Source organism: Lutra lutra, chromosome 7 (genome assembly GCF_902655055.1).
Source record: "Lutra lutra chromosome 7, mLutLut1.2, whole genome shotgun sequence".
Lineage (NCBI taxonomy): Eukaryota > Metazoa > Chordata > Mammalia > Carnivora > Mustelidae > Lutra > Lutra lutra.
In genome coordinates, this window is record NC_062284.1 from 29,249,878 (window position 1) to 29,263,779 (window position 13,902).

Here is a 13,902-nt window from a genome sequence, read left to right on the forward strand (position 1 = left end):
TTATGTAAATATTCTGCCCTCAAGGAAGTGAAGCATAACTCTGACCCTTTAAGTATGGACTCTACACAGAGACTTCCTCCTAAAGAGCAGTATATGAAACAGAGGTGGGTAAAGTTAACTCCAGAAGGCAAGAGAAACCTGGGAAACTCTAACTACTCCAGCCAGGTAATCAAGGTTAACATCAACAGTGATAATTCATGTTGATAGTAGGTACCCTTGATATGATGCAATGAGATTGGCATTTTACCTCTGTCAGCTTTCTCCCCAAAACCGACACTGCAGTATAATCACAAGATAAATATCATATAAAGCCCACAAGAGGGGTATTCTACAACACACCAGCAGATTTCAAAACTGTCAAAGACATCAAAAATAAAGAAAATATAAGAAAGTGTCACAGCTAAAAGGAACATAAAGAGAAATGAAAACTATATGCCATGTGGTATCCTGGATGAGATCGTGGAACGATATTAAGTAAAAGCTAAGGAAACTTGGATAAACAATGGGAAGTTAATAATAACCTATCAGTATTGGTTTATTAGTTATAACAAAAGTGCCAAATTATTGTAAGATATGAAAAGGGAAAATTCTGCATGTGGCAGGGAGAATGTATGGTAACTCTGTACCATCTTCTCAATTTTTCTGTAAAGCTAATACTTCTCTTAAAAACTGTTAGAAATACAGTAGCTACCTATAATGCCACCACAGTACTGATACACTGAGAGATCTTTTATCAGTTTTGCTTTCCTCTATGAGCATCTGTATTCACACATCAAGCACATTTATGTTTTTTCTTTTTTTTCTAATGCCCCAATTGTTGTTTGAAGCTTTTAATCCCAGTTAGTTAACATACAGTGTTATATTAGTTCCAGGTATACAATATGGTCATTCAACACTTCTGGTTTTTCTTTTTGTTTTGGCTAAATGATAAATACACATTCACTGTAGACAAATCAGAATACAGACTATTCTGTACAGAATTTAAAAAAAAATGCCACCACAAAAAAAAAAAAAGATGGTTGCCATTTTACTATATGGTCTTCCAGCCACATACTGAAATATCTAGATGAATATATATTCATTGATACACTACTCTTTCACCAGTCGTTTCCTAATTCACACATAACTGTAGAGTTCAGCTCAGAAGTCACTTTGTCTGGGAGCTCCTCCTTGGTTCCCAGACTAGGCCTAGTGCCCCAACAGGCACTTGCATAGCTCTTGATAGTCCTTCTCCTAGTCAATATCACATTTGTAGTCAAATAATCAATTAAGAAATTAATCATTATTGTCTATCTTCCCTCTAAAATGTAAGCTTCGTGTATTATTCATCACAGTTTCCCCAGCATGGTGCCTTGAACCACAGCAGGCATTCAATGAGAAGTAACTGAGTAAATGAATGAATAGTACATGTACACACCGAAATAACCACACAGCTAATAAGGTCACCCGTACAGACAGGAAAAAATATTCAAGAAACCTTAGTAAAAGAGATGCAAAACAATGTGCACAGCAAATCCCTGGTTTTATTTTAGTACTAATAACAAAAACTTCTTCCATGAACAGAAAAACAAAACATACAACAAACGGTTCATAATAATTAACTTTAGGTGAGGGATTTCTGCAGGCTTTCACTTTCTAGTGTATATATTTTTATTATGGTTCAATTTTTTTTAAAGATTTTATTTATTTATTTGACAGAGAGATCACAAGTAGGCAGAGAGGCAGGCAGAGAGAGAGGAAGGGAAGCAGGCTCCCTGCTGTGCAGAGAGCCAGATGCGGGGCTCGATCCCAGGACCCTGGGATCATGACCTGAGCTGAATGCAGAGGCTTTAACCCACTGAGCCATCCAGGCGCCCCTATTATGGTTCAATTTAATGAGTACGTATTTTTATAAGTAGAAAAACAAGGATAAAATATATATGCATTATAGGAAAGTTGGAAAATAAAGACAAGTTTAAAACAAAACAAAACACCTCCAATCATCAGTCTCATTACACCAGACACAACCACAGGTTAACAATTTACCTTACAAATTAATTTTGGTTTGACAAGGTATAGAAAAATTTTTATTTTGTCTTTTATGTCTCATTTCATCCACATAATCATCCTTTCAGGTGGACAGCCCTTGGTCACAAAAGAAATAACAAAAAAGGGTTGAATGAGTAGTATGAGACCTCAGGGCTGGTTAGAAACAGACAGAAGAAAGGGATCTCCTAATACTCTTGGGACTCCTTATTAACCCTAACAGTACAAGCAACAAATAGTCAAAGATGAGATTTCTTATATACTGGGTAACAGGTGAATTCAAATTTAAGAGCTCTGTAAAAGTAAATTAACCACTTTAATAATATTTTAAATTTTGTTCAGATAGTTAGACAAATATTTATGGTGGCCCCTAGAAAAGACATCAGTAATGATTTAAAAAAACAGAATAACCATTGATACATGTAATCAACTTGTATAGATTACAAAGGAATTATCCTTAGTGAAAAAAACTCCAGCCTCCAAGGCTACACTATATTATTCCATTTATACAAAGTTCTCAAAAAAAACAAAATTTCAGAGATGGATAGCAGCTTAGTGGTTACCAGGAATTAGCAACAGGGGAGAGGATTGGGAGTGACTATAAAGTGGTGGTACAAGGGAGCTCTTTGTGGGTGTGGTACCGTTTCGTATCTTGAGTATGGTGACAGCCAAATCGATATAAATGATAAAATTACAAAGAACTACACACACAAACACACGCGCACGCGCACACACATACACACACACACAAAAGCAGGTAAACTGCTGAGACCTGATTAAGGTTTGTGGATTGTACCAAGTTCCTGGATTTGCTATTATAGTACAGTTCTGTAATTGGGGAAAACTGGGAGAAGGGTACACAGCAATCCTGTGTACTATTTTGGCAATTTCCTGTGAATATTTAACTATTTTGAAATTAAAAGTTTTTTGAAATGGGCAAAAAGACAGTTGGTAAATGATAAATGATACCAACAAAAAAACCAAAACAAACAAACAAACAAACAAACAAAAAAACCACCTCATAATCTACCCTTGTCAGAAACCCTTTATACCAGGTTTTCATGAACTTTCAATATGGAGTAGTAACTGAAAAGGACACTAAAGGGGGAAATTTCTAACAGCTGTCTTACAACAGAATGGGATCCCAGGCAGGCAGTCGGCTCCCCACTGGAGGTATCTGAAAAAGATAGGATGATTTTCTGACAAGGGATATGATGAGGATGACTCTCATATTAATTTACATGTGGGACTAAATACTAATTCTATGGCCCCTTTGTGAATTTGGCAAACACATGGTATAGGTAACACAAATCTCACTCTATCCCTTCCCAATTTATGATCATGTCAGACACTATTAGATTGCAACACTCCTTTACAAATGTCTCCCACAAGCCTCCTAATTGTCAACAGGTTCTCCAGGCAGCTACTACCAATCAGTCTCAGGTGGTACTTACTAACAATGCAGTTGATATTCTATAAACTCTCTGATGATGGCAAACTATAAACTTTAATTCAAAAGTAAAGCTTGCCAAACCTTGCACTAGAACCAAGAAGACTAATACCCTAATGGGTTCCACAGAACACTGCCTCCAGCTGTAGCAATAATCATAATCACTATGATAATGCTTTGAAATTTAATAGCCACTCTGATCTAATGACGAATATCACTCAAAATAAATTAGACTCACCTTTTAAACTACTCTTACAGAAACGGTGAGAAATAATTCTTGGTCTATAATAGGTGAAATTCTAGCACATGGAAGTGAGCAATAACATGCCTTAAATATAGTTAAAAACAAAAAAGCATACCAAAGTACTACTTATAAAATTCAAGGCTTTGAATCTCTTGAGTACTCTACAAACACCTTTAATTTCAAAAGTAGTGTAACAAAGAAAATCTCAAATGGGAAAAATAAGTGTATACTTAGTAATTAAAACTATTATCTCTGAAATAACCAAAAAGTTAATAACCAATTTTGAAAGTTTATAAATAACAGAAAGTAAAAGGAACCCAAACAGGGTGTAATTGCCAAAAAGGAAGCCTTTGTTGGACGCACAGGAGTCTAGGAGTAGATCATGATACCAACTGAAAAGAGCATGGCAGCTCATAAACAGAACTAAAGCACAGACACAAAAGATTCTTTAAGTGTTTCATCTTTTTAAAAGATGTTTAAGGACTATGAAAGGATAATACCAACCTCTTCAACTAGCCAAGAAACGAAATAAAAACAGGAAGTATGTGTCTCCTATAGAAGTGCTGTCTCCTAATTCTGTGCATCATCAAGCCATCTCAAATAACAGTTCTATCCCACAAGACTATTAGTCCTAATGTTAGGGATCTTCCAACCAAATTTATAGATGTACCCAATTAGAGTAGAGCAAACAGACTGCCATTGTTGGTGGTATCACTACAGAGGGTCCTTTACTCTTTCCTTATTTACTTTCTTTATTTGCAAAACGGGAAGTTGCTCCCAATGGAAAATCTCCTTAGAGGGTCAACTATAAGACAGCGCCAAGATACAAGGTTTTGTTATGATAAACAAAATGCCTCTTTGTAACAAAAATATTTTCATGCTTTATGACATATTTTTATTCTTCTCTTGGTATTTATCATGGAAATTCCTGATATATGATCTAAAAAATAAGAAGAGCTTTTGAAAGATTCTCCTAAACAGGAATTGGTGCTTCCCTCAGTCATCTGGTGACTTATGGCTTCCTGGCCTTAGTCTCTCTTTTATTCCCTCGTGTCATTGCAACCAAGAGGTATCAGTTGGTACAAAGTTTGGTAATAAAATGTCTACCCCTGCCACATGGTAATTACTCATATAGCTCTCTCTCTCTCTCATGGTCTTCCTAGAGAATGAAATACTTAATCTCGTACATTCATATCCCTAGTGTTGAGCATGAGGCTTGCACATAGTAGTCCCTGGGGGAATGTTTATTAAAACATTTAATAATCACTGTAAAACCCTCTGGAGAAAAACAACTCCACTGTTTACTTGAATTTTATTTTTCAAGCTTTTCTAGACAAATAGAACATAACACCCAACAATTTGCGCTTTGTCTCTACAGTTCATTATTTTTCAAATCCAGGGAGTTGAGGGAAATTGGAAGGGGAGGTGAACCATGAGAGACTATGGACTCTGAAAAACAATCTAAGGGTTTTGAAGGGGTGGGGAGTGGGAGGTTGGGGGAGCCAGGTGGTGGGTATTGGAGAGGGCACGGATTGCATGGAGCACTGGGTATGGTGCAAAAACAATGAATACTGTTATGCTGAAAATAAATTTAAAAAATTAAAAAATTAAAATAAAAAAATAAATGACCTTATCTGGACCAGCTAGTTCAGCCTCTTATTTCTTTGTACCCCAGTTTAAGACTTTAGAGGCAAACAACGAGCTACTCCTCAGAGGCAGGAATCACATCTTACTTATCTCTGTACTCCCAGTACCTGGTTATGGAATATGGGCTCAATAAATGTTTGCTGAGTAAATGTATTATTAAATCAATCCACAGTATATTTTTCATACTGGCTAAAAGTAATTTCTAATATTGTACCCATAGCCCATGTAGAAAAATCTTGAAATATTTGTCCCACAAGTGTTTGTAAGGCAATATGGTGTGGAAGAGTGATGTGTCAAATTGAATTCAGTTCTTAAATCCCATGTAGAGTGAAATCTGGAAGAAAAAAGAAAAACACCAAAACCAAAGCCAAAAAATAGTCTAGAATATATTCAGAAACCATTGCCTTCGTGTAACCATGGAAAAATAGGTGGAGTTGAGATGTTGAGTACTTTCATACATAGAAGATTAATGAGCAGTGATAAGGTCACTGAGGAGCCAGAAGCAGTTAACCACCTTAAAATGTCTACATTTTCCAGGCAAATTAAGTTCCTAAGAGGAAGTGCTACCTTTCAATTTTGGAGCAGACTTTAAAAAGATATTTGTGAGGTCTTCGAATTTACTTTTCTTCAATAATAAACATAAAATTTTCTCAGCTTTCAGTCAAAAGCTGATTTTTCTAACCAGGATCTGAAAATCCAGCTGTGTCTTACTCACTGCTTTTTTATGTCTCTCCCCCTCATTCCTAAGATCCTTTGATATGAATTTGGTTCATCCTGAAATATAATCAACATAAATTTTGTTAAATTTGTTTTGAAGAATAGATTAAGATTAAAAAAATAGTTACAATATAAAATAATAGTACAAATATAACACAAAATTGGTACTAATTTTAATTAAAAAAGTAACTGTAACACAGACTAAAGATAACTTCTGTAGTTTAGAAATCTAACATATAGTTTGAATTTGTCTATTAAGTGTTCTAAATTGTAAGAGAAATAAGATCTCAATATTCCCCATAGACTATAAGAGATAAAATCTCCCACTTGCTCTGCCATTCCAGCCATCTATGTTGAGCACTTATCATCCTCTTCTTGCTTCCCTGCCCTTCATTCTCCACCCAGATTCATCTTTGGATTTTAGAGGATGACATAATGAACCCCGTCATTAGTGGCCATTTTTGATAAAGGGATTCTTTAAAACATCAATAACAAACACTTTCAACTACTCTCATCAAAACCACACTATTCTGGGTCTTGGCAATCTTTTACACAGAGGGGTAGACACAGAAATTTTAAATTAAGAGAAATAGAAGAAAGGACACGAAATATCTCCAGTTGTAAAAGAAATGCCAGAACCATTTCAAAATAAAGTCATACCTAGCTCATCAAAATGAAAATTAGACTATATTTTCTCCTGGCATATATGAAATCTATGGCTCGAGCACTGTGTTTTGAGACTGCCTCTCTCCTTGTTTCCAGTTATACTTTCCATATGATGACAGCATTCTCTGAATGCAGGGAATATTTCTCTCACCACAGAAACTTCCTGGTTGGTAACGTAGGAGGAAAAAAGTCATTCTTGGCTGCTCCATCCAATATCCTAGCAATACTGGAAGGCCTACGCTGTATGAGACTGAGATGAATCTGTATCTAAGAGTACCTCATTTATCCCAAAATACAGAATCAATCAGGTTTATATTCTTGATATTATTCTGCGTAGGAAGCAGCTTGACATGTGTGATGCATTAAAAAAAAAAAATTACCAGTGACAAATGAGCACATGCGGTAGAGGCAGAGAGAAAAAACATTATTCTGTGTATTATATTTTGAAAAGCCTCAGAAATTATGTTCAGTCAGGCAAAATAATCCCGATCTTCAGACTATGAGAAGAAAATCCAAACACTCTTTGTTTTCCCCAATAATTACAGTATTATCAAATTATATTCTGAAAAGATCAAAAAACAAATAAACAGCATTTCAGAATAACCAAAGTTTTTTTTAAGATTTTATTTATTTATTTGACAGAGAGAGAGAGAGAGAGCAAGAGAGAGCACAAGCAGAGGGAGCAGCAGACAAAGGGAGAGGGAGAAGAAGGCCTCCTGCCAAGCAGGGAGCCCGATGGGGGGCTTGATCCCAGGACTCTGGGATCATGACCCAAGCCGAAAGCAGACACCCAACCGACTGAGCCATCCAGGTGCCCCCAAAGATTTTTTTTTTTTTTTTGGTAAGTAGGCCACACGCCCAGCGTGGAGCCCAACTGGGTGGAGGGGAGGCTTGAACTCATGACCCTGAGATCAAGATCTGAGCTGAGGTCAAGTGTTGGACATCAAGTGTTGGACGCTTAACTGACAGATCCACTTAGGTGCCCTAAATATTTTCATACTAAAAAGTGTCCCCAAATGATTACCAACACAATGGTGTTGTTTATATTGATTTTAATAATTACAGAATCAGATATTTGGATGTTAAGTTAAATTAATCCCTGTACTCAACAGAATACTGTTCTAAAGTAAATCATTGTTGGGGCAAGGATACTTTTAAAATGAAACCAGTTAAATAAATAAACAACCCAATGAATCACTGTAAATTCCTATGCCAACAAGACAAAAACTCAAACTAGGCTTTAATGAACTCTAGACACCTGTCTGCATTTCTTTAGCACTCATATCCTCGTAAATAAGAGGCAGATAATTAGGAAACCAGTTCCCTTTTTTTTTTTAAAGATTTTATTTATTTATTTGACAGAGAGAAATCACAAGTAGGCAGAGAGGCAGGCAGAGAGAGAGGAGGAAGCAGGCTCCCTGCCGAGCAGAAAGCCCGATGCGGGGCTCGAACCCAGGACCCAGGATCATGACCTGAGCCGAAGGCAGTGGCTTAACCCACTGAGCCACCCAGACGCCCCACCAGTTCCCTTTTAAAACACATATATAAATATATGTGACAACTGACCAACTTTAAATATTGTGGAACATTATGTCAATAATAACAAAATAAGACCATAATGAAATATTCCTATTTAACAGAAAAGAAATAATAAGTACAGATTACTGTTGGTTTCTTTAATGTGAACCCTGATAAACTAAAACATATATCAACTTAAGAAAAAAATCCAAACACATGCCAGATTTTCCTTTTGATATAATCAGAACCATTGTAAAGATTCTGTTTTAAGGAAAAAAACTTGCAATGTCATTATAAAAGCCAAAGACTAAAATTAAGAAAGGTACTCACACTTGGAAGATTTAAGAATTAATTGATAAGCACATAATGGAAGAAGGAATGCAAAGGTGGTGGGGGAGGGGGGTGTGGAGGGATAGGAGAAAAAGAAAAAACCCTCCAGCAATAACAGTCCACACTGATATCACCGATGATTAATATCACAGTTAACAGCAATAGTTCAACACCCTCATAGCTTCCTGAAGACCACTACTCTTTAGTCCCAGTGGAGATGACTCCAGTTTGATAACAGAAACTTCATTCCTCAACAATATGGCAGAAGATCATTTTACAATATACCACACAGGGATTTTAATCCAAAACACACCCATTATTACACACACTTTTTTTTTTTTTAAGATTTTTTTTTTTTTTTACAGCTTTATAAACATATATTTTTATCCCCAGGGGTACAGGTCTGCGATTTACCAGGTTTACACACTTCACAGCACTCACCATAGCACATACCCTCCCCAATATCCATAACCCCACCCCCCTCTCCTAACCCCCTCCCCCCATCAACCCTCAGTTTGTTTTGTGAGATTAAGAGTCACTTATGGTTTGTCTCCCTCCCAATCCCATCTTGTTTCATTTACTCTTCTCCTACCCCCTCAACCCCCCATGTTGCATCTCCTCTCCCTCATATCAGGGAGATCATATGATAGTTGTCTTTCTCCGATTGACTTATTTCGCTAAGCATGATACCCTCTAGTTCCATCCACGTCGTCGCAAATGGCAAAATTTCATTTCTTTTGATGGCTGCATAGTATTCCATTGTGTATATATACCACATCTTCTTTATCCATTCGTCTGTTGATGGACATCTAGGTTCTTAGCAAACTCAACACCCAAAGAACAAATAATCCAATCAAGAAATGGGCAGAGGACATGAACAGACATTTCTGCAAAGAAGACATCCAGATGGCCAACAGACACATGAAAAAGTGCTCCATATCACTCGGCATCAAGGAAATACAAATCAAAACCACCATGAGATATCACCTCACACCAGTCAGAATGGCTAAAATTAACAAGTCAGGAAATGACAGATGCTGGCGAGGATGCGGAGAAAGGGGAACCCTCCTACACTGTTGGTGGGAATGCAAGCTCGTGCAACCACTCTGGAAAACAGCATGGAGGTTCCTCAAAATGTTGAAAATAGAACTACCCTATGACCCAGCAATTGCACTGCTGGGTATTTACCCTAAAGATACAAACGTAGTGATCCGTAGGGACACGTGCACCCGAATGTTTATAGCAGCAATGTCTACAATAGCCAAACTACACACACATTTTTTTAAAAGCCTTCCAGATATCATCATCTTTTTTTTTTTTCCAACAACAAAAAAAGTATATCTGCAGTTATGGGGATGAGAGACAATATATAGAAAGCTTCTAGCACAGGGATCTTGCAAGGTATCTGGCACAACTGTATATTTTCAATATACTGTAACACTGTACAATACACATCTTTAAAAAGAATAAAAAAGATGAGACCTGCGTTAAAGATCTAATATCATGTAGACCAAATTTGGTAACTGATATTCTTTTCCTACTGCCTTCAAGAGTGCTCTGTATAAAATTATTATACTGTAACAAAATCACCAAGGGTTCTGTTCAGGACACAAGTTAAATTTAAAATCTAAAATAGGGGCACCTGGGTGGCTTACTCAGTTAAGCATTTGTTTCTTGATTTTGGCTCAGGTCATGATCTCAAGATCATGGCTTTGAGCCTTGGGCAGGGAGTCTGTTTGAGAGTCTCTCCCTCTCCGCCAGCCCCTCCCCTGCCGTGCGCGCGCGCGCGCGCGCGCGCGCGTGTGTGCGCGCGTGTGTGTGTGTGTCCCCCTATGCGCGCTCTCTCTTTCAAATAAATAAATCTTTTAAAAATTTTTGAAAAGTACAAAATAAAAGAAATAGAGTAAGTAATGCTTACTGGCTGCCTACCATACAGTAGGCATAATACTAGAGGCATAACACACCAAGTCAATAATATAGGTAGTCTTATTGATGAGCAAATTGAGGCTCTGAAAGCTATTCATTCAGCTAACTACTCCGTGGCAGAGCTGGGACTCAACCTGGGTCTGAAGAGCAGGCTCTTTTCTTTCCAGTGACATATACAATTCATACAAAAGTAATTAAGAAGTTCTGAAAACATAAACATTATAGGCAAGACAGTTGTTTTTGAAGCAACAGAATTATTTCCACCTAAGTATTCAGGAAGCAACACTGGCTTTAGATCATCAGAAAACAACTAAATAGGGGCACCTGGGTGGCTCAGTGGGTTAAGCCTCTGCTTTTGGCTCAGGTCATGACCTCAGGGTACTGGGATGGAGCCCTGCTTTGGGCTCTCTGCTCAGCGGGGAGCCTGCTTCCCCTCCCCCTCTGCCTGCCTCTCTGCCTACTAGTGATCTCTGTCAAATAAATAAAATCTTTAAAAAAACCCAAAAAACTAAATATCTACATTCCAATTAGGCAAACAAACAAACAAACAAAAAACCAAGTCATACATAACAACAGGTATTTACCACACAAGTTGCTCAGTTGGTATAGAAAGATACAGAAGGTATAGACAATTTTTTAGACTACAAAAACTACTCTCATGTGGTAAACTTCTTTAGAATATAACATGTAAGAGAAAATATTTCTCTTTTTCTATAAAAGAAGAAAGAAATCACATTTATTTTTATTAACTGACTAAAGTAGAGCCACAATGTAATTCTGCTGTTTCTGAAACTGATAGTACCTCAAAACGAATGTGTCTATGGATTTGCAATTTACCAGTAAAGCATGATTTCAAACCAAAATATAAACCAAAACAAAATTTTACCTTAGCCAATGTGCTCCTAATATTACCTGGGAAGGTACTCTCAAAGCAAAAGCCCAAATTTCCATTTTCTAGGTAATGTTAGAAGACTAAACACTGCCAATGCAAGGGCTACTATTTTCAACTAATACAAAACTCAAGTTATGCTTCCAGATAATGAGAATTTTGTTGATTTATCATTTAAAAATTCAATCACCTATATTATCTATAGCCAAATCCAAACTCTAGTCTGAATTTCTTTTTTCCCCTCTCTGCCAGCAGGCACACTCTGGACCACTACAACTCTCACCGCGGTTAGACTGAATTGGTATAATCAAGAAAACCAGAAAGGAAGTCAGGAAAGAAAATTCATAGTACCACATTCTAATCATTCGTACAAATGATTTTCAGGAAATCAGCAATACAACTCACATTCAATAGTAAAGATGACTGAGGCATAGCCATTCTACTGATCTACATTGCAGTTTTTTGTCACTGAGTTATCCTGCATCAGTAATGAAGTAAGAACAGCAGAACACAGAAGTAAAAATGTAATCTTGGGCATTAACTTTAACAATGATGTAATAAAACAAGTTTCTAAAGTTTATCTCACAAGAATGATAGGGAAAATGCTGAATACAATCCTCTCTACCTTGAAAAAGGTGAATTTCCTTAATCAGTTTCACTAGTAAGTTAACATCTTAGTTCTAATTAAAGGTTGGGCCTACTCGCCATCTGATTTACTAGACAGAGGGAATGCCTAACACTAAAAGGAAAGAAACATAATTCTTCAATCCTTAAATGCATATAATACTTTGAAATCAGGGGGGAAAACACAGTTTTTAAGCAGAAGTCAGTTTTATATATTTTTCTTATTTTAAAAGTAATAGTTACAGAAAATTTGGAAAACCCAGAGGCATACAAAGAAAATACAAATCATCAGCAATCCCACCAGAGATAACTATTTACATGTTGATACATATATTCAATTATTTCTTCAATAAGAGTTTGTGGCTATGTGCTATAATTTCAGAATCAAACCACTTCTCATCACTGGTCCAAGCTACCATCAGGCTTGAGAGGGTTATTATAATAGCCTCTGATCTCCGTGCTCCATTCCTGATCCTCTCCACTCTATCCTACACAAAACAGCAAAACAATTATTTTAAATGCCAGTCATATTTCATTCCTCTTATCAAAACCCAACAGTGGCTTCCCATCTCAAAGCAAATGGCCCATTTGACCACAGTAATGGCCCTCCATTTTCACCACCAACCTCCATCTCCTTACCTTATTTCCCACATACTTTCTCCATTGATTTATCTGCATCAACTGCACTAACCTTCATGGCTGTGCTGGAACACACACACATCTCCACTTCAAGTCTTCTGACTTACAATTCCCTCCACCACGAATACTTTCCACCAGATATAAACATTGCTTCTTCTTAGCTTTTTTTTTTCAAATTTCGTTTTTCAGACTTCTCTGATCCACTTCATATAAAATTGCAAACGTCCCCCTTCTCTTCCCTTGGTACACCCTATCTACCTTATCCTGTCATACTCTTCTCCAAAGCACTTATCATTAATTGAAAAATTATTTATTTATTGGCCTGCCTTTCCTGACTAGACTATAAATTCTATGTAGGCAAAGAAATGGTCATTTTAATTTTATAATTTCCCCATGCAGTGCTCTATCTCTAGGTTCTAGAACAATGCCTGGGTTGTCACTAAGTATTTGTGAGTGAATGACTGAATAACTACGTAAGTAACTAGGACTAGAGTGTGCCTAAAGTGTATATTCAGCTTTTATGATTTACTACTATCTGCTAAAGCATTTCTAATTTTTGAACAGTATTCCATTATAGGTGTATACTATAATAAATTCAATCAATTTTCTATTTTAAATATTTGGGTTGTTTCTGAATTTCTAGTATCACAAATATCCTTCTCTACACACCAAATACCCTAGAATATATATTTCTCTGCACAGCTCTGATAGTTTCTTTAGTATGATTATTTTAAGTAAGATTGTTGGGTCAGAAGATACATAGATCACGAATCCTTTTTTCCCCCTTCTAAACTGTCCTAAAGAATGGTTGTATCAATTTATTCTACACCTAGTGATGTAAGACCATATTTCTCCTCACCAATAAAGAGTATTTGGGTCTTTTTATCAAAACACAAGAGCTGATTATGTTTCCTGAGCCTAAAAAGTAAGACTGGGTCGCTCAGTTAGTTAAGAGTCTGCCTTTGGCTCAGGTCATGATCCCAGGGTCCTGGGATCCAGCCCCGCATCAGGCTCTCTGCTTGGCAGGGAGCCTGTTTTCCTTCCTCTCTCTCTGCCTGCCTCTGCTTACTTGTGATCTCTGTCTGTCAAATAAATAAATAAAATCTTTTAAAAAATGTGTTTGATTCTTACTAAGTTTTTTTTCCTAATAGAAAAGCTTGAGGAAAACAAAAATTCTATTAGTTAACGACAGTGGCTGTTTCTAAGCACCATCTTCCACATTGGCAT

General features: G+C 36.8%; 1 protein-coding gene across 11 annotated transcripts in view; it reads right to left on the reverse strand.

The window, feature by feature from the left end:
- Positions 1 to 13,902, reverse strand: part of PEAK1 (pseudopodium enriched atypical kinase 1) — a 306,788-nt gene that overhangs the window by 211,368 nt on the left and 81,518 nt on the right. For 3 of the 11 annotated variants that reach the window (XM_047737416.1, XM_047737415.1, XM_047737409.1), the window contains exon 3: positions 6,082 to 6,140. The exons of 7 other annotated variants lie outside the window; for them this stretch is intronic. The gene's annotated coding sequence lies outside the window, so the exon portion shown is untranslated. Of the gene's footprint in view, positions 1 to 6,077; positions 6,141 to 13,902 lie in introns of all 11 variants that reach the window. One more of the 11 variants, XM_047737411.1, reaches the window with a different exon arrangement.